This window comes from Ceratotherium simum, chromosome 36 (assembly GCF_057802395.1).
Source record: "Ceratotherium simum simum isolate JZ-2026a chromosome 36, ASM5780239v1, whole genome shotgun sequence".
In the NCBI taxonomy this organism is placed as follows: Eukaryota; Metazoa; Chordata; class Mammalia; order Perissodactyla; family Rhinocerotidae; genus Ceratotherium; species Ceratotherium simum.
Genome location: NC_141935.1, coordinates 13,193,637 through 13,215,960, shown reverse-complemented (window position 1 = coordinate 13,215,960; position 22,324 = coordinate 13,193,637). Strand labels below are relative to the sequence as shown.

At 35.7% G+C, this 22,324-nt stretch overlaps 1 pseudogene; it reads left to right on the top strand.

Annotated features, from left to right (window-relative positions):
• Positions 1–7,395: 7,395 nt before the first annotated feature.
• LOC147912349 (large ribosomal subunit protein uL2 pseudogene) lies at positions 7,396–21,593 on the top strand (annotated as a pseudogene).
• The last annotated feature ends 731 nt before the right edge of the window (positions 21,594–22,324 follow it).

Sequence of the window (22,324 nt, the reverse complement as noted above, 5' to 3'; positions counted from 1 at the left end):
TGGACAGAAGAGACGCTAATGTTATTAATATATAAAATAGAATCTTATTAAACACCTTGAACAGTTAAAGGATAATTATAATGGGCTTAGAATTGAATTTGGAAAAGAATGTACCCTGAGAGAAATCATATAAAAGTTATAATCAATGATAAATGATCTGAAAAAATAAAATTACAACATATCTTATTTTTATTATGATACAAATATTTACAATTATAGCACCTAATAGTATGAAGATATGCATACCTTTATGTTATCCTGCTTCTAAATTGTTATATGTTTTTGGACAATTGTGAATATTTATCAAAAATCTTCAACTAATCTGATAGGAACACCCTATAATCCTATTTCTTAGAATATATTTCAAATTCATAATTCAAGAGAAATGTCCAAATGTATATATGAGGATAATATTGCAATGTTATTTATATATGTAAAATTATACATTCCCTAAATATCTAATAATGATATGATGATAATGATCGCAATGATGATGATAGCTAATATTTGTTGTATGTTTACTATTTACTAGCATTAAATATTGTCTCATTTAAACTTTATAAAAACTCCTTTTTGTACAGTTATTTTAAACAAGAATCTGAGAATCAGAAAGCTAAAATAATTTTCTATATAGTGGAAAAGTCATGAGGATGTAATTTAAAATCAAATTTATTTATCATTGATCATTTTTATTGCATCCCATAAAATCTTAATTAATACATTGATTACAAATTTTCTAATAATTATACCTGCTACTATACAGCCTTTAAAACAAAGAAGACTCTATAATAATTTGGGAAAATTCTTATAGTATGTTATTCTTATAAACTTACAAAAACATATTAAATTGAATACATTGCATCACTCTATATGTAATCTTTTTTCTATCTGAATTTATGGCAACATCGCAACGCATATATATGTGTGTTACGCATGCCTCTGTGTGTGTGTGTGTGTGTGTGTGTGTGTGTGTGTGTAGAGATAGAGAGAGAAAGCAATACCAGTGAATTAAAATCAGCACATCTCTGCCCTTGTGGAACTTACATTCTTTTGGGGAAAATAGACAACATTTATAGAAACTAATGTATTTAAAATACTCATTTTTACATTCATGTAAGTGACACGCAAAAATAGCACAAAGTAGAGGGGAAAGAGTGTGATTTATGAAGTTGGCATTTTATGTAAAGTGGGCAGTGAAGACTTTGGGATAAGAGTTGCTTAGGATGATTAGGGTGGTCTGGGTGAAAATGGTGGTTGGGTTGGGCCTTTGTGATAAAGGGTCATTTGTGACCTTGAAGAAGTGAGATAATGGCCTGAGATTATCTGGGAAAGATCAGGCCAGGAAGAAGAAATAACAAATTCAAAGGCACTGGGATTGAAGTCTGATTGATCTTTTCAAACATTAGCAAGAGGCAATTGTGCCTAGAGGGAAAGGAACGAAAGAATAAAAAAAAAAGCCCAGATGGGGCTAGGTCATGTAGGGCTTTGTGGGCCATTTTTGTGACTGTAGAATTTACTCTGAAATAAGACTCTTTTGATGGGATTTTGATCAAAAAGTGTCATGTTCTGACATATATATAGACTTAGTTCTCAAGAATTAAATCAACCATAACATCAATAAATTTATACCAAAAAGACTTCTGATCATATTCATGCCAGGGTATCTTATCAAATAAAATTATGTATACTTTGAAAATAGAATTAATTTTGCTAATTTCCCAGATGAACTCAGATTTGTAAGTAAGCAGATTAAATTTTATCTCTTTAATTTTTTTCTCATTTTTCAAATTATGTTTATTAGGTTGTAAATTCTGCTTAGCATTATAAATAAACTGCTAATACTCATGGATACCCTTTCAGACTACAGATATGAAATGCCTTTTATCTAGAATAATTATGATTCAGATATAATGAAACATGGATATGTGACATGAGAAACAAAACAATTTTAATAATCTGTCACTTTTTTCCTTTTTGCTTAGTTTTTTTACATTTTTGCCTTGAACAATGAACTGCTCACTTAGTATTCTCTTTTTCAGTGTGTAGATTTTTTTTCATTATTGTTCAGGGGGCATTAACTCATATATTCCTCATATTTTTATCTTTCCTTAAAAAAGCTTAAGTTTTTACATTTACTTTCTTTCTTAGAGAAGTTTTAGTTTTAGAGAAAAATTGAGCAGAAAGCATAGAGAGTTCTCATTTTCCCCCCTCATTTTACACAGGGTTTCCTCTGTTAATGGCCTGTTGCATTAGTATGTTATATTTGTTACACTTGATAAGCCAATATTGATACATTGTTATTGACCAAATAGGATTCACTCTTTTTGTTGTATATTCTATGGGTTTTGACAAATGTATAGTGACATGTATCCAATATTACAATACCATGCAGAATAGTTTCATTGTCTTAAAAATCTCTTTTGCTCCACATATTCATCCCTCCCTTCCTTCTATCCTTTCCCTCTCTGCACAACTACTGATCTTTTTACTATCTCCTATAATTTTGCCTTTTCCAGAATATCATATAGTTAGAATCATACAGTATGTAGCCCTCTCTGATTAATTTCTTTCACTTAGTAATATGCATCTAAGTTTTCTCCATATATTTCTGTGGCTTGATAGCTCACTTATTTTTATCACTGAATAATATTCCATTGTATGGATGTATCACAGTTTATTTATCCATTCACCTACTGAAGAGCATCGTGATTGCTTGAACGTTTTGGCAATTACGAATAAAGCTTCTATAAACATCCATGTGCAGGATTTTGTGTGGACATAAGTTTTCAACTCCTTTGAGTAAATACCAAAGAACATGATTACTGGATCACATGCTAAGAATATGTTTGCCTTTCCTTCCATAGTGTCTGTACCATTTTGCATTCCCATCAGCAGTGAATGAGAGTTCCTGTTGCTCCACATCCTCACCAACATTTGTTGTTGGCAATTTAGATAGGCCATTCAAACAGGTGTGTAGTCATCTCTCATTGTTTTAATATACGATTACCTAATGACATATTAGTCATCATATTTTTAAAAACCCACTTTGAGCCAGCACTATTCTCAAATTTAGTGATATAGAACTCCACAGGAATATCCCTACTTATTTTGGTGGGGAGAGGGAGAAAAAGAAACAAGAAAATAGTGTAATATGATGTTGTATATTCTAATATAGCATAAAATCTAGAATTTCATAACCTATGATATAATCTAAATAATGATAATGCTATAAAGAAAATACGTCTGGGATAAGGAAAAAAATGCAAATAGATCTGTGGGAGACTCTCTATAGCTCAAAAGAGAAGGACTGTGATGGTGATGTGGGCAAGGGTGTTAGCTATAGCATTGATAAATAATGTTTATGATTTGAAAGATTGGGTTAGATATGTGATATGAGAAAGAGATCAATCAAGGGCTAATTCCAGATGTTTGGCCTGAGTGCCTGGATGCGTGGTGTTGCTATTTACTGAGATGGGGATGACTAGATATAAGGATGAAGAAAAGCTGAAAATGAGTTTCTTTTGCAATATGTTAACGTTCTGTAAAGACTAAAAATTCCACCTCAAGTCACAAAAATTGCTCATAAATTCAATCATTATTTCTCTTTTTTCTCACACAGTCTACCACTATTACAGGAGTAACAAGACTGGAACACAGTTTTACCATAGAAATTCAAATTATTTTCCTGCTTAGGAAGAACAGAGGTATAAAAGAATTTAAAATTGTCTCCTTGTCTACTTATTCACATCCCTTGCCAAGAGTGGTTTAATATCCAGATGCTTGAGACATAAAATAAAAAAGAAAAATCCTCCAGCATATTTGAGACCTGAAGGTGTGCAGCAACACATTTTCATCTTTGCATTTCAAACTATTTCTCTTATAAAGGCTCATTCACACTGTTTAAACACAGATGTCTTTTCAGTTAAAACCTTCCCTGTGCCGTGTTTAGCGCAGTTATGTATTTTCAGCCCAAATTTAATTCTTCTCTATCTCTGATTTACATTTTAACAAGATCATTCTGGCACTTGCTGCTGGAGAATAGATTGGAGTCCTAAAAGTGAGTGCACGGGCTTATTCTTGAGGCTGTTGTAGTGGTTCCGAGGTAAATATCAGAAAATGGTTTGATGTAATGATGACATCGCAGAGGTGAGAGATTCAATACAGTTGGTGATCATTTGGGTGTGATAGGAAAGAGAGGAAGGAATAAAGGATAACTCCCAGATTTTTGACTTTAAGAAATTGGATAAATGGGAGAGGAATTTATAGACATGAATTTAAAGAATCTCCACAAAATACAAATTATCACTCATTTGGCGGGCATTTCACATTGCCGAGGACACATTGAAAGACCATCTGAAAAAAAAAACAAATATCTTGAATCTGGTTGACTTTAAAAATATTTGGCATGGATTATTTGTTTTTATTTTAATTTATTTCTATAAATATATTTTTTAAATAGAAATGAATATGTTTCATAGCTATATATTATTTGTTTGTTCATAGCTTTGGGGTTTCTTAAGAAAAATTTCTCTGCTGAGAGATTAAAAAATGTTATATACCTTCTCTTTTGCCAGTTTAGTAGCTTTTATTTCTTATTTTGATTTTTAATTCAGCTTACATTAATTTTATATGATGTGTGAAAGGATACTAATCAATTTCGTCTTCCAAATGGTTGTCATTTATGTGAGAACTGTTTATTAATTAATGATATAGGTTTTCATGGGTCATTGTTTTATAAATATTGGGACATCTACAAGAAATATAAGATATTATCCAGCTGGTTTTCTGGAAATGAGACCTCTTGAGTTTTACTATAGTTGAAATGGTCACATGTATATTCAAATGCTCTCATTTCAGAGGCAGGCATTTCTCATACATGTGTTAGTACACTCTTACAGATTAATAATGTTTTTAAGAAACTTAATGTTTAAATATATACTGAAACATATACAGCATAAATATACATTGGAAAAGGTGCAATAATGAATTAGTGAAACATATCTGATTTCTCATATTTTTTGTTGTTTGATTAATAGAAAAAAGTGACCTGCAGTATTATTTTCTTCTTCATCAATGCACACATAATCCCTAATTACATGCCATTTCCTGAATGAATATTAAAATGCTATATTTAAAATATACTTATAAATGCAGAATTTATGTATATATATGCATGTATATTCATATATATATATATAAATTCTAGAGCATTCCAACTACACACGTTTGTTCCATTTTAAGTAAACTTTTTTTGGCTAGAAAGTTATATCCCGCAATCTGTGTAACATTTCAATTTTATGTATCATTCTGCTATATTATTAAGAATAATATGGTCTCTCTTTTCAAATTTACAGTATCTACAGGGCAATTTCAAATGGCCTTTATTCTTTTCTCCTTCCTGGTAGAAGCAACCAGGGGAGAGGATAAGCATGGATCCCACTTTATTTAGACTGCTTCTGAGTATTCCCACCAGGCTTCACCTCAGCCAGCAGGCTTACATTCTCCTTCTAAAACTGGGCTCTGCCTAAAGATCGATTCAGGACTGGATAACGCCATGCTTGCTTTATTTATTTATGTATTCATGTATTTATTTACGAGTCCACCTTGGTATCCTAGACGACCTTTCACTTAACTAGTTGTCCATTCTGACTATACACATGGCGATCTTCGTTTCCTTATTTGGAGAATATTGATGGAACAGTTCTGCTGTATGTGAACAAAACTCACCCTCAGAGGTATAAGTATGAAATGTCTATAAGCCACTGTTAAAAACTACTCAATGCCTTTTTATACCCTATGCAGTAAATGCACAAACTTGATCAATAAAACTTTTTATAGCAGCAACATGTACAGTGGTGAAAAATTAGAAACAACTTCCTTGGAAACTTGGATTTAAATTTCATGTAACCATGGCTTTGTTGTTACCATGTACATTACTAAGGCATAATGTGTAGTCCCACACTTTTCAATTTCGTTTTTTCTCTCCATAAGAAATAAACTTAGCAGCTTTATTTTCCATCAGTTGCAATAAATATAATTAGTCTTAAATAATATAATTAGGAAGTTTTCTTTTCAATCAGACCTTTATCAACTTGTACCAAAAAGTGTTTGTGATTCTGGGTACAATATCTAAACAAGTGTCATTATGACCTAAAAGCTTTGTGCCTTTTATGTACTTTGGTCTGAAACGTTTACTGCTACTGTTACATTTTGCAATTACAGTGAAGTGAGGCAGAAAATAGCAGTTCAAAAAATGTATTCAAGTAATGAAGTTTGAACCATTAGTTTCAAGGCTGTTGTTGTTATAGTAAATATTTAATCTTCCTAGCAGCATGGGTTCCTAATTGATCTTTAAGTATTATTGTTCCTGGACATTTCTAATCGACTTCTAATTGCTACATTAAGACAGTTAGCAAATAAAGTGTAATGGATGGTGGGGACTATTTCAGTACACTAAATCAACAGAATATAGTAAAACAGAATTCATTTTTATCATTGAAGTTTGAAACACTAACGTCCATAGATATGGTCATCTGTCTTATTTTGAAGAGTTCTACCAATCTAAAGAAAAGTATAGATAATATATTCCATTATATCAAATTGGATGTCATATGTGCAATAAATTTTAAGGTGATTTAAAATCTCTTTTAAGAATAGTTCCTTTGGGGTAGTTACCAGGTTCCTATATATTTCATCTTAATTTTTATTTAGATCATTTTAAATCTCTAGGTTTCTATCTATATCTATTTGATAGCAGGCAAACCACTCTCATTAATTTATCAGAAATTTATGAAGCATCTACATAATATGCAAGGTACTGTAAACTAGAGAAATATGACACAAAGTCTTTCACCTCTTGCTAAGAACAGTTACACAGACAGGTGTAGATAACTCTTACATCTCACGTAAGATCCATTTCTACCTTCCTGTATTTGCTTTAGTGTTGTGACCGGACTGCAGAGTCCTATCGCTCAGGTTCTCGGTCAGTGTAAGAGAGAAATTCAGACACCGACACAAAGGCAATAGCGAGCAAGCAAAGATTTATTAGAGGAAAGGTCAGATAAACTCCAAGTGAGGAGCGGGCAGTGCCAGAGAACGCATCTGCCTGTGTCTTGGGTTAGCTTTATTTTAATTTGGGCTGTTTAGAAGGGAATTAGCATTATCTGGTTATCTGCCAAGAATGGTTTTTCCTCCACTCACAAGTCGGGAGGGGGAGTTCTTGACCTTCTAGGGGAAGCTCTGGAACTGTCATGGCAGTCATGCCCCAGGGAAGGGGGGCTAATGCATATGGAATTTGTGTATGTAAATTAAAGAAAGGTCAATGTCCTCTAGAGGTGCATAGCAGAGGCTCTGTATGTGCTGTTTGTGCACTCGTTATTTTTATTGTGATGGTTGATGGCCTCAGACTCCAGTGGTGGCACCAGGCGGGTCTCAATTCCCCTTTATCCGTATCTTGCAGGATGCCAGCAAGACGCTCCACTGATGCAGCAAGGTCTCCGACTACGATCCCCGGCTCATGTCTACCTGGCTAACTATCTCAGCGTTACCAGTTATTTTACCACCCGTTACTCTCCACCGTAGGCAGTGTTATAGTTACTAAAACTCTTAAAATGTGATAATGTGTGTGTATCACTGTTTTCCAGAGGGGATCTAACTATTGCACTATTATAGGATCCTTTATTTGGCTTATCCTGGATGCAATACTTCAAGCAATAAAATCTTTAAAAATAGTTACCTTTTCTTTTGAGAAAGTGAAGCGTTTCTGTGGAGAAACACTGCTCGCCTACACTCAGCTGAGAGGGACTCACCTCATGGGCATGGAGAAATTTTTCAGAGATAAGCACATTAAGGACTTATGCCAATTATAGCCATTCCTCTGCCTTTTTTACGTAACTATCAGAAAGGAGGCATTTTTTTTGTTTCGTTTTTCCTGGGTTTACAATTTGTAAGGATATAGTGGTTGGAACCTATTTTATCCCCACATATGTAGTATCTACTGAGAATAAACACAGCACAGAAGGAAAAAGGCATAAGGACACAGCTAGACAGACAGGGTCCTGGTGATTCTGTTTGAAGCCCTGTGTTCAGCTGTATCTGAAAAAGATGAAGCACTTGACTTCCCAGTTCCGTGAGTGATTCTATGAGTTTGCCTTATTTTTATTTAATTAATTAATTAATTTATTCATTTATTTTTGCAGGGGAAGATTCGCCCTAAGCTAACATCTATTCCCAATCTTCCTCCGTTTTTCTTCTTCCCCCTCCTCCCAAAGCCCCAGTACATAGTTACGTATAGTTGTAAGTTATTCTGGTTCTTCTACGTGAGCAACTGCCACAGCAGACAAGTGGTGTGGTTCCGAACCCGGAACGGAACCCAGGCTGCCGAAGCAGAGCACATCGAACTTTAACCGCTAGGCCATCATGTCTGGCTCAATGAGTTTGCTTTTTTTTTTAGATAGGTTTTTAGTTAGATTTTTGTCACATAAAACAAAAAGATTATTTAATAAAATAAATTGGTAATGGTGTATAAGTTATTGGCAGGGATGGATGTAATTTTCTAAAGTACCTTATGCTGGGGATAGGAAGATAGAGGATTTGGTTTTCCTAATTAGAAAGTCAGAAAATCCTAGTCAAGCAATAACAAAGTGTGTGGCTTTTCCAAACTTTGTTTTCTTGTTGCTTAGATCATACACTTACTGACACTAAAGGCTTTGGTGATATCAGAGAAAATATCCAAATATCAGGTGGGATTAATAAGAAATTATTTTAAAAAGTGAGACAGATGATTGTACCTGGCACATCTGAAACGAGAGACTGATTCTGCTCTCTTAAAGATGATGTTATGCCTGGAGTTAGTGAACCAAGATGTTTTAGAGAGAAGTTCACACACCTTGTAGAGTTTGAAAAGTGAAATTCTCCTAAAACTCAAGCTGGTGTAAGAAAAGGCAGGGAAACTAAAAACAATAGGCAATCTGACTGAGACCCATTTTAGCTGTGATTCTTCAGCCAATGCAAAACTCCACTGTAAAGAGTAAGCCACCAATCTGTTCTCTGAGTTTATAAGTTCAGTTTTTTGTTTTTTGTTTTTTTTGGCTAGAGGGAGACTAGCCCTGAGCCGACATCTGTGCCAATCTTCCTCTATTTTGTTTGTGGGTCGCTGCCACAGCATGGCTGACAAGTGGTGTAAGTCTGTGCCCAGGATCCAAACCCGCGAACCCAGGCTGCCGAAGTGGAGCGTGCTGAACGTAAACACTATGCCACAGGGCCAGCCCCAAACTTTGTTTGTTTTTAGATTCCACATGTGAGAGATCATACAGTACTTGTCTCTCTGTCTGATGAAATGGGTGAAACTGGTCAAAAGGTACAAATTTCCAATTATAAGATAAATAAATTCTGGGGATGTAATGTACAGCGTGGTGACTGTAGTTCATACTGTATTGTATCTTTGAAAGTTGATAAGAGAATAGATCTTAAAAGTTCTCTTCATAAAGGAAAAAATTGTAACTATATGAGGTGATAGATGTTAACTAAACCTATTGTGGTAATCATTTTGCAACGTATACATATATCAAGTCATTATGTTATACACCTAAAACTAATGCCATGCTATATGTCAGTTGTATCTCAATAAACCTGGGGGAAAAAAATGGAAGTCATTAGGATGCAGCAAAAGGGGAGGAAGAAGACTATTTCTATTCTTTTAATGAAACAGCCAAAATGATAGTGGCCAAGGTAGCAGTCACTTAGCTTCAGGCAAGACGTGAAACACCAATATCTATTATTTAAGGACAAAAGTCCTAAAGACAGATCTTATTTAAGGATGGCAAAACTGAAGCTTTGGCTACTAACAACACATGGATTGGAAAAAAACGAAAATTGACTAACAGGTACTGAAGAATTTTAGGGAGTCACAGTCTGTCAAATATGGGCTGGCATGATGGGTGAATATGTGTGAAAATATAGCAACACAGAGGGAAGAAGAGGAGAGAGAGTGAATGAGAAAGGGTGTTGATGCCATCCTCAGAGCCCTGTAGCCAGCTCTGTTCCTAGGGTCCCAATTACAGGCACACATTAACCCAGCTCCTGCCCCTCCCTCCACACCACGCTGAGCTCAGTTTATAACACCTGAAACAAAAAAATTTCAAAAATACTTTTTCTATCAAGTACCTAGTTATTCATATAAATTTCTGCCTCCCTCCCTCCCTCCCTCCCTCCCTTCCTTCCTTCTTTCCTTTCTTATGTCAGGACTTCCATCCTTGAATAGTTGAAAATTAGAGGAATATTTAATGTCTAAACATGGAGGAATGACAGAAATTCTAAAATAAACTATTTGATTGACATTGAGCCTGGAAGGAACACACATATTTTAGAAATTGTTTTCATTGCTGCTTGAAGTAAAAGAGGTTGAAGTGTAATTACAGATCTCTAATTCCAATAGCACTTCTGCTTAAATTAAGAAAAAATTTTTGTAAATGAGTTTCATTTTCCCAAGATGTGGAAGACAATTTAGGTATGTTTAAGTGCATAAGATCACTCCCCCCCATGACTTTATTCGGCTATCATATTTCATAAATTCTAAACACATATGTTAGTATATTTTAAACTGTTGTATTACATTACTAAGTTATTTTATTATCATTTACTGAAGAATTATCTTTTATTCTGACATGGGTCACAATACCAATAATACTTATAATACATACAAGACTCATAAAATACTTTTTCAGAAAAAATATTTTAGTGTTTGATTTTCTTTGTCATTAACTTTCACAACTTTAATATGTATCTATAAAAGTACTTGTAAAGTATTGAATTATTCTGTTTACTAAGTTAAGCATCATTTTTATTTTTACCTGTAAATGATAACTTTTATTGATTACTTGCATTAATAACTGTGAGTAAATCATGTTATTAAAGCTGTCAGAACTCGTTTTCAAAGTATAGACAGTTAGAAATTAGTTAATGATTGTTTTCTCATTTCATTTGAGGTCACTGAATCTCTGAATTTCATCTTATCCTATATTTTCTTCTCTGAAATTGGGACTAGTAGCTAATCGCCAATGCCTTCATTTTAGATTTTAGATTTAGATATTGTCATGCAAAAACAGATCATCAAAGGTTTCTGGAAATGTGATTATATTATTTGAATAAAAAGTTCTTTGTTACCTAATAACTAATTCAATAGATTTTACTAGACTTCAGTTGGGACACATTTAACCAGGTTAGACTTCTCTGATGTCTATACCGTAACCAAAATATTCAGACATGAAACTGAGAAATTAGTCAGATTGCCACTGTCGTTCTCACTCTGCACTCTACGGATGCTTTGGCTCCAATGTAATGGAATTCTCCCAACTGGCTCTCTTCAAACCTCAGATCTCTATTTCACTTCCTATGCAAACTTCATAATTATTTTTAATATATTCCTAGGCATACTTCTTGTCAAGTGCCTGATCTCTAACTCCCTCCAACAGCTGTCACTCTGACAATGGACTCAACAGATGATACAGCTAGTTCTTCAAGACCAGTAAGAACGTAAAGTCCAGTCCACTGTTGAAACTATTTTAGCTAGCTTCCGCCACACAATGACTCTCATTTTATCCCTAAATATATTTAAAGACAGACTTTGTCTTAAACAACAGAGGAGACTGACCAAGTGCTCACAATTGCCCATTACTTATAAACTGACTTGGCTTGACCAAACTTTAGCCTGGCTTTTCTCCTCTTCATGTGACCCTCAACTTTGGCTCACCTCCAAGCTTATCCAAGCAGACATCTTCCCTTAAGGCTCATTTTTATTACAGAAATACATATTTCCTGGTAAACCATCTTAATCATGCTGTCTGCTTACCCCCATCTTTTGCCATAATCCTCTATAAATTTTGTGAGCACTCTGCTTACTCCTTCTTATGAAATAAAGCCTTTTTTCTGTTTGATTTTGAGTTTCTTGTAGATTCTGAGGTTGGAGCATTTTTTCCTATTGTGATAGCCTTTTCTAAAAAAATCTCTCCTTCTCTAAATCTGAATTTGTTTTTATTTGACCATGTCTGTGCTTTAGTTTTATAACAATTTACTGACAAAGTTTACTGCCTGAGTTCTAGCAGCTCCTGTTCTTCCAGACAGTTAATATTGGTCCAAATGCTCTGGGAATCTTTGGCAAAATGACTTCAGACCTCAAGGCTGGTGCTGCCCCCATGCCGAGTCCCCTTCTCTTTCCCAGGGCCACAGCCCTGCTGTCACTGCTGTTACTTTTGCTGCTGTTGCCTTCCTCATCATCAAACTTCTCTGTCCAAGACCTGCCTGGACCAACCCCTCTGAGCCCCATGGCTCCACTAGCCCAGGCATGCATGTGTGCTCTGGGCAGCCATGTGTGCTCAGTGCACACGATGTCCACTCTCTCTCCTCAATGCCCCATAATCCCCTCCCCCATCTAGATCCCATAGCTTGAGCCTGCATGTGCTTGCTGCCGCCCAGGATGTCTGCTCTGCTCACGAGCATGCTCCATTGTGCAATTAAATCTCACTTACAGAATTCAAGTTTAAAGTTAAAATTATTAAGAATTTCAAGAGATCACAGCAGAACATTTAATCCAGGGTGGGGACGTTCCTAAAAGTGGGGTTTTATGTGACTATACTTGCCTCACGTCATAAAGCCAGTTCTTCCAGAGGAGCTTTTGAAAGGGTTGGGACCAGTGCCTAAACAAGGCAGAGCCCCACCTAGTGTAGGAGTCCCCCACGATCCCAGCCCAGTGAGATTCAACAAAAGCTACAGACAAGGGCTGCTGTGGCTCTACTTTTTCCCTGTTTATTATAGGGATATTTATTATAGTGATTCCATCTCTATTCAGTTATTTAATATGAGGTGACAAAAGAAAGCATCTTTTAAAAGAAGTTGTCTGAATCAAGAAATGTCACACCTGGGCTTTGAATTTGAGGCTGTTATTAGATGAGGCTTTTTTCTCTCTTGAGAAAGAGGATAGTTATATTTTGTGCCCAGAAAAGAGTATGAGTTTAATCTGAATATTTTGGGCCTGAAGTCTGATCATCATTAAGGCCATTCATAAATGCCCTATTCTCTCCTGTTGGAGACCATCTCGTGTTCTCACTGGAGATCACTCGTGTTCTTCACTGGAACTCAGACGTTGCTTCGAAGGGGTTATATGTGAAGTATTTGAGAAGAAGCTTTTAAATCTGTCACCACATCCTCTTTCTCCTGCCTCTAGTATCATGAAAGCCTGCGTCACATTGGAGCCTCTGTTAACCAAGGTCTTGGGAAATAAGGATGATCAAGTCTCTGAGCCAAATTCTGTGCACATGCACTCAACAAAAACAAAATTTTGATGTTTTAAACCACTGAAAATTTTAGTTTTGTATCCAACAGATAATCTGAAATGATACCAGTAATCAATTACATCAGCACAAGGGAAAGATAGCAACTATTGAAAAAAATAAAGTATGAGCCAGAGTGAATTTTAAATTGAAAATAGGTGTCAGGGTAGGACTCACTGCAAATATTTTTGGGTCATCTTTAAATAAACACCAGTGATCCGCTTTAAAAACCAATCATGACTTTCAAGTATAATGTCAAAAAAAATATCAAGAATAAAAATAAACAAAAATATTTATATATACAAATAAAAAAATATCAAGAATAAAATCAAGAAAATAATGCTTTGCAGGGCTAAATTAGTAAATAATGTCACCTAAAGCAGTGAGGAGACCAAATCTAGATATATCATTTAAGGTTGCGGTCTATGAGGAAAAAACAAATACTAGTACATCATACAATTAAGAAAATATAAAACAAGATTTAAAGTTGGTGGAAAATATACTCAGGAAAAAGCAGAATTAGTCATTGGTAGTTTATTATTTTTATATTACACGTCTGATCAGTATATAATATCACTGAAATACAATCTATTGGAGTAATTAAAAGCCAATACATTATTTTTCTAACAAATGATTTGTTTAGAATGGTACAAAATGATTATTAGACATATAAATAAGAGTAAGGCTTAGTGACTTTTTTAATATGCTTATTGCTGAAAATGCATAACACAGGAGGGAGATTTTCCTTTTAGTTAATGACACTTTTTAAGACACTATCTAGAATGGAAAATAGTAGTTTAGTGTGAGTGCCAATGGACTATCAATTATGTAGCAACAAGGAAACATTTCCCACAAAATTAAAGATACTGCACCTGACTTATAAGCCATTCTCTGATATATTGGTAGAGAAAATCTGGAAGCCAAAAAAAGTTTCTATGTATTTATTCAGTGTTGAAAACCATTCTAAAAATGTGATCACTGTTTAATGTATCTGTCAGTGTACATCTCTTCAAGTGTGTGGTGTTTATAAGTAGAGAGTAAGTAGAGAAGTGTGATGACTTTAGAAGAAAAGATGCATTTAGAATTTTTAAAAATAAAAAATGACTTAAAAATTGTTCATAAAATGATGATAAAAGCAATTTCTATGATGTAAAGTAACTTCCCTCAGTTTATATCTAAGTGATACAGTCAATACCTTAAGTAACCTAAACTGATGTATTCAGGACCATTTATCTTTCTGAAGTTTTCATTTAAGTAAACACATTTATTTGCAGTCCTTTAAACTTCAATATGCAAATTAAGGATTTACATATCATCCCCTTTAATTATGCATGTCTGACCTTTACATTCACTTGATTCCTAATGAATTTTCATCAGAGACATAGTACTTACCTGTGCTTTATTTATTTGAGCTATTTAGTTGTACGGAACAAAGTATAACAAAGGTGAATTTGAATATCTTAAAAATAGCTTAGTAGGAGCCAGCCCTGACAGTCTAGAGGTTAAATTTTGGTGCTTTCACTCCTTCGGTGGCCCAGGTTGGTTTCCCAGTCACAGAACCACACCACCTGTCTGCCAGTTGCCATGTTGTGGCAGCAGCTCACATAGAAGAACTAGAAGGACTTACAGCTAGGATATACAACTATGTACTGGGGCTTTGGAGAAGAAAAAAAAATAGCATAGTATTAATAAGGATAACTAACATTTATTGAGCTTTGTGCCAAGGACTATGCTAAGAGCGTGGCACAAATTACTTTATGTAACCATCACAAAACATGCTCTTTTCCTCTCTTTAGAGATATACAAACTTTGGTTTGGCTAGGTGAAGTCATAGTGTCTTCATGGCCATGCCACTAACTAGTCCAATCTCGACAGTCTCTGTCCAAAGTTTATATTCTTAATGCCATGCTTTTCTTGTGTCTTACTGATTCACCTCATAATGTTGCATCTGGGCCTTTCGTTCAACATCAATCAAAAACACTTAGTTCCACAAGTTGTTGCAATTAGCTGGACTTTTGTGATATAACTATTATCAATTTCCTTCCCCTCACACTTTCTCTGCTCTGACCTAAAATTGCTTAGGATTACATCATCCTTTACTCACAATCTTAAATTGTTTCTCATTGCTTCTTGAACAGGCTAAATATTTTAGTGTTTAAGATCTTTGACAATATAGTAATAATTTCAGTTTTCAAAATTTAATTCTCATTTTTCCTGCATAAAATATTTACACATTTCACATGCACTTAAAATGGGGGTTCTACAGAAAGGAGGGGCAATTTCTTTCAAAAACTGTTACACCTCACTTATCTATTAAGCCTATTTATTGCGATCCTTTTTATTATTTAAACATTAGCTCAAAATAGTAATCTTTTATTTTCCAACTAGAAGTAGTTTTCTTTTGTTTGATATTTGTGAATTAACTGTTATATTGCAAGTATATTGCTCTAAACTTATTACTTTGATCAAATTCAACAAAGATTTGCTAAATATCTACTCAACTGGGAGGACTGAGTTAGGATTTAAAAATACAAAGGATTATCAATCTCAAGTCTCTGAAATATCTAAATGTCACTTCAATTTCAGAGAAACAAAATGGCAGTTGTGAATTTGAGGAAAGTATTAGACATCGTGTGTGTCTATTAACTTAATATTATACAGCGTCAGGTTCAAAATGAGTTTATTGAACTGATATATCACATTTTATTAAGTATTATTATTGTACAGTCTCAAATGGTTCCAGGTGTTTGAAAAAAGATCCCATACTTATATATTATGAAGAATGTGATATACCAAAACTTAGTTGGAGAGCCAAACAAAAGTGGGATTAAATGCAGCAGATGGTAATGCAGCTTCCTGAAGGTCTCTTTCTCCACCATCCCCAAAAAGAGGTTCTATGCTGAGATTCTCTCTACAGGGGGTGAAAATGCCTATTAATCACTTTCCAGTCTCACTTTTCAGTTAGGTCATTAGGAGGTAACCTCAGCTTTGTCATTCAGATGCACCCACTACAGACTTTGAAGAGGGGAAAAGTATTATAAACAAGAAGGAATGTAATTATTCGTAATGAAACAGGAAAGCATAAAAATGAGAATCTACATTTTTAGCTAAACTCATTCAGAAAATTGTACCTACTATGGTGATAAAATATATATAATAAATTATTATTAATTATTATTATTTTGGTAATCATATGACTGAAAACCAATCTCCAAGTTCAAATTCAATGCTATGTTCTAAAATCTTGTAATGTCAGTTGGAGTCACATCTCTCTCAAGCCAGAGTTATGGCTTTGATCTGGCAAAAGTATTTTTATAAGAATTATAATCTAGTCCTAAAGGAAAATTTGTTTATTTGATACTATTCCAAACTATAACCTGCACTGAGCTTAACTTGTCATCAGAAATAGTTCCTTCTCCTCCACGTGTTATGAGGATGTTTATGCCTTGTGCTAATACATGGTCCAGTTACTTATATATCCTTAAAAATCAAATCTCTTTGATATCCTTAAAATATGAAACTCAGCATTTCCATTGGAAAGTAATTTCTAGCTTTATAGTATTTAATACTACCAGCCTATTCAAAGAGAATTGTTTATCTTTAAAAAAAAATCTAGGTTTTAACAAGTGGGATTTTTTTAAGATTATATAAGAACAATGGTAGATAATGCCATATTATTTTTAGTTTTATGAATATCTTTGTATACATAAGAGTGTAGGTATTTTTGTGTAAATAGTTACATTTGTATGTATATATATTTATTATTTATGAATAGCTGAAAAAATAAGTACTGCTTATATAGAGCTAATTTGATCATGGGATTTGGCATCTATATGAAAAAATAAGTTTTAATTCCTAATAGGAAGTATTGGACTTGCCTTATGTATATTATCCTCAAGTGTGATGGTAGACTGGCCACTTAGGACTGGTTATTAAACAAACAAACACTAAACTCTTTGTATTTCTATTTTCCTAGGTAGTGACCAGATGAATTTCAAAGAGATTCAGCTCTACATAGCTTTATATTTATATATAAGCCTACATTGCTGATGGTCAAAATATAACACAAGTTCTTGTGAAAGTGTAACACAAATTATCTGTAAACGTTGGTTTCTATTCTCCAACTTAAACCAGGTGGAAAATGTGTAATTTGCACATGTTTGAGGTGACCCACGGAAATATTTTAGAATAAAACCTCATAAATGTTCCATGAAATACTATTCCCAAATATTTTTAATATGTGCTTTTAAAAATTAAGATTTAACGAATAATTTTTAGACAAACAAGTCTGGGAATCCGCAGATTAAGCAAAGACAAATACTTTTCCTTATTGCAGGCATTCTCTGAGCCTTTAATATACTCAATCATTTTGTGGAGGAGAACATAACTGGCGGCATTTTCAAAACTTATTCTCCCTTAGAAACCATTTCTCATGAAATGTTTGTTAGATTGTTAGATCTATGTTCTGTAGAACACATTTGTATAAATATTACTCTAGTAAATGGCCATATTGTAAAAATGATTTTCTCCTCCCTACAGAATTCAAGCTATGGAGCTCAGCCAATAGGTGTCGGATCAGGGTTAAACAACTATTTCAAATCATTTCATAAGATGAAGCTAGTTAGAAGGAGCAGTATATTACTTTCAAATGGTAGATAAGTAACATCTGCCAAGAGGGAATGACCTAATGAATTCACTTGAAAAGTAGGTAGCTAATAGTCACATCACATGACAGTCATGTAGTTTACATAGCCATTTTAAGAAAATGACCAATTGGAGGGAATGAAGATTCTTTCACAGAAACCATGCATTTTGGCTGATACTGAAGTTGGTTTCTCCACCACATTCAAACAGCTGATCTCCTAGTAAGACTATTTAGGAGACAAAGCTTTTGTGCAGTCAAAAACTGTTTTTAGTCCAATTTAATTTGAGATACAAAAAGATAAAGATTTGAGCACTTTCCAGAGAATTATGATAAAAATGGAGATGAAATAACTTGAAGAAATGAGATTAACTGGAAAAGTAAGAATGTCAGGTCTTAATAGCAGTACATTTCTGATTCAAGGCTAATGAAAGTATCCATTATAAGGTCAAGGAGATTTAGCAGAATGGAAGGTGTGAATGAGGGCAGCTGTTGGGAGACTAGCTGCTCCATTGCACTAGTGACTAGATCACCTTGGTGACCTTTCTGACTGGAGAATGAGAGCAAGAGCCTTGAGAAAATAATGGAAAGAGACCTCTGTTCTCTCCTTGAAACTTCTCTTTATTCTAAAAAGAAGGATAAAGAATATACGAAGGCAAGCAAAAAAATTTAAAGTTCTTAAATAAATCTAAAGATAAGACATAAGCAGTAATTATGGAGAGGCAAAAGAACTCCCTATTAAAGAATAAAACGGGATTGGATAAAATCCTTCAAGAATTATTGTTCTATGGACATAAAAGAGACAAAAGAACTCTAATATCAATAGATTTAAAAAACTGATACAAGACTGCATATCGGCTTCATCAAGGCCAGTTGATTTCATATCAACACAGTATAAGAACCAAACATGAAAGGCTTTTCACCATTGGAAGAGAACTTTTACTTAGCTGTAAGAGAATCTGAAGGGCTTAATTCAGAAGACACTCTAACTCCTGTATGACCCCAGGAGTTGATTCACCTTCTTCCAGGCTACCAACCACTAGTCATCTTACCATGAATCATGAACTGGAAAATGATATAAAATTCTCCAATAGCTCATCATTATCATCAAGCAGTCACAGACCCCAGTGCTCAGTAAGTAATGTAAATTTGTGAAGTACAACAGTTCAAGACAATTGAGCATGTCTAGGCACAGTAGAGAATGTTACAAAATCAGAGATCATATGTTTGAGTAGGACATTTTGATTCTTCTACTTTTTCTTTTTAAAATTTCCCATGAGATTAAAAAAGTCTCCCCTGGTCACAGATCATTTTATCTTGACGATGTCACTTATTTTATAATATGAAGCAACTTGTTATTATCTATTTAAGTACAAGTTACTAAAAGCCATGAGTTCAGGGGACATGACTGAGGACTGGCATGCTTCACATTCAGATGAAGTTGGAATCTTGTGGTTCTTCTAGAAATGAATAAATTTCTGAATGATGCATTCTTTTATATTCTCTAGAGAAAATAATTCCCATTTCTTATCTAGTAGGCAGACATGTGGTTGTGTGCATTCTGTGTATAAAATATGTGAGGAGGAAGATAGGTCTCCTCTTCTGTATAGAGACTTGAGGTTAATCTAGTTCACTCCCACTATCTTCTGTATATGTGACATTTGAGTTCTAGAATTCTCCTGATTTGAGGAGAAGCAAACACTTGCATTCCTATCTATACCTTCTCAGCAAGATCTTGAAACTGTAGCTTACTCTTTGCAGCTACAAAAAGATTAGTTCTTCAACTATCTAACTTTTGACCTCCAAATTTTGTTGAATTTGATTACCTGCCAGTGGTCTATTTCCCGGTGTGGTGGTTGTCGCTGTTGCAATTGATTATTAGTGCTAGTATTTTGCTATCTTTTTCTTAGGAAGATGAACAGCGAAGTGACTGTTTTTAATCCATTACCTTTAGCCATAAATATTTTAATGATTTATGTGTATGGATTTATATTAATCTTTTCAACCCTTCTTATTGAGTCGGACATTTAGATTTCCTGAGAAACTTAACATCAACAAAACCATAATTTACTTGTGAAGGGTAGCTGAATATGCCACCCTCAAAATGGTACTTTGGCATAAGGATTATTTTGAGACGAAGGCAGTTGAGAACATTCCATTGCTCTCTGCCCTCCTGCTATTTGACTAAAATAACTAAATTTTAGGACCTAAATTTGTAAAGGTATTCCCTCTCCTCTCTCTACCAGGGAGGAGAGAAGTTAATCACTGGAGACAACTCTAGATCCTTATCAGCCCAGAGATGGCATCAGAGAAATCTACATAACAAACTTTATTAACTAGCCCTTATCTTTTATAATTTCCTCCATATATTTCCCTTCCCACAAATTGAGATCAATGACCTGAATTGAATGAGAATTTGGAGTCAGGATTGAGAGGGTCTCCATTCCATGTGGCACCTTGATTGCAAAATAAGACCCTGAGATTTCTTCCGTTGAGGCCTCCTTTGATTGAATTCCTCCCAGTTATTCACGGAGGAGAGATCTGGCATTAGAGGTGCCAGTGATATAGAGTGACCAGGAGACATTCAGAAGCCAGGGACTAGGGGGTGGGATGGTTGGAACCAGATCAACTACCTGTACCCTTTCTCCTTCCCCAATGTCTCTGCACCATCTTAGCGTTCTGAAGTTAAAACCTACGTTCACTTCCATTGCAGTAAATTGACAGGCTTTGGACTCACCAAGCTTTGTGTGCAACACCATTCTGAACTTTTTTTCTGAAATTTTTTACATCCTATTCTCATCAGAGATCTTAAGATGCTGAGTTTTGTCAAATGAAAACCATGAGACATGATGAAAGGAAAATAAAAGCTCTTTTGGCAGCACTGGGCAACAGACCCACTGCCTGCATCACAACGGTTCTGCCTGCGCACCATGGACTTATCGGAGCATCGTGGCTACACCAAGGGCATCACGAAGGACACTACCCCCTACCCTAGCCACCACAGCTTGCCCCCTTGCTGAGGGAGTTTTCCAGGATCTGTACTGGTTTAAGAAGTGCACAGAGTGGTTCATCACCTCCAATGGCATCGACACCCACCAGTCTATACAGCAGCAAGAAGGGCCAGCTCAACATAGGCAATGTGCTCCTGGTGGGCATCATGCCCAAGGGCACCTTTGTGTGCTGCCTGGAGGAGAAGCCTGGCTACCGGGGCAAGCTGGCCTGCCCAAGCCTCCAGAACTACACCACTGACATTTCTCGTAACCCTGAGACTGAGAAGACCCGAATTAAGCTGATCTCGGGCTTCAAGAAGGTTATCTCCTCGGCCAACAGCTGTGGTTGGTGTGGTGCCCAGAGGCGGTCGCATTGGCAAGCCTATACTGAAGACCTTGCCTACCCCGAGTAGAAGGCAAAGAGGAATTGGCGGCCCTGCGTGCTGGGTGTGGCCATGAACACTGTGGAGCATCCCTTCGGGGATGGCACCCACCAGCACATCAGCAAACCCTTTACCATCTGCAGAGATGCCCTTGTTGGCTGCAAAGTGGGTCTCATGACTGCCCACTGGACTGTGCATCTCTGGAAACCAAGACTGTGCAGGAGAGAGAAATGAGGGCTGGGGGGCTCAATAAAGATTGTCCTTCTAGCAAGAAAAAAAAAATTTCTTCACCTGTTGGAGAGCATCCTCTGCATCTCTGATCTTAGATGTGGAGATAGAGGAATAATTGGAGTCAGAGGCCAAGCTACTTTGGTTTGATGGGTTCTGCCTGGGCCTGGAGTTTGTTTTATGATGGTCATCTTCTGCCAAAGTTTGTCGTCTCCCTGCTCCAACAGTGAATATTCCTTTATGAGTTTCTGATACTGGGGATGCTCCTCCTCTGGCTTTTTCTTCATCAGGAGATTTTCCTTGACCGAGTTCTGGGAAAATTCCTCTTTGGATCGGCAAAAGGTTTGGTTATTAAGCTGTTCTTATCATCCTTCAAGAGAACATTTTCTTCCTCCATGTCAGCAACTCACTGTCTCAGCTCATCTTTCTCCCTAGTATGGGCATCCTCAAGGATCTTGCTCTTGAGTGGGCCCTCAGCAGATCAGTCCACAGGCTCTGGACCTCCTCCTGTAGCCTCAGGCTGCAGTCCCCTCCTTGGCTCTGCTAGTTGCGGGCCAGCTCCTTCTTCCACCTCTCCGCCTCCAGGGTATGTGTGGAGGTGAGTGCAGACAACTGCTCCTACAGTGTCTACTCCTGGTTCTGGTTATTGATCTTCTGCTGTAGCAGGACAACCTTCTTCTCCATGTTCATGCTGGGTTGTTTCAGGTGCTCTGCTGAGTGGGCCTCAATCTTGAGAGCCTTCAGCTTCTGCTTGGC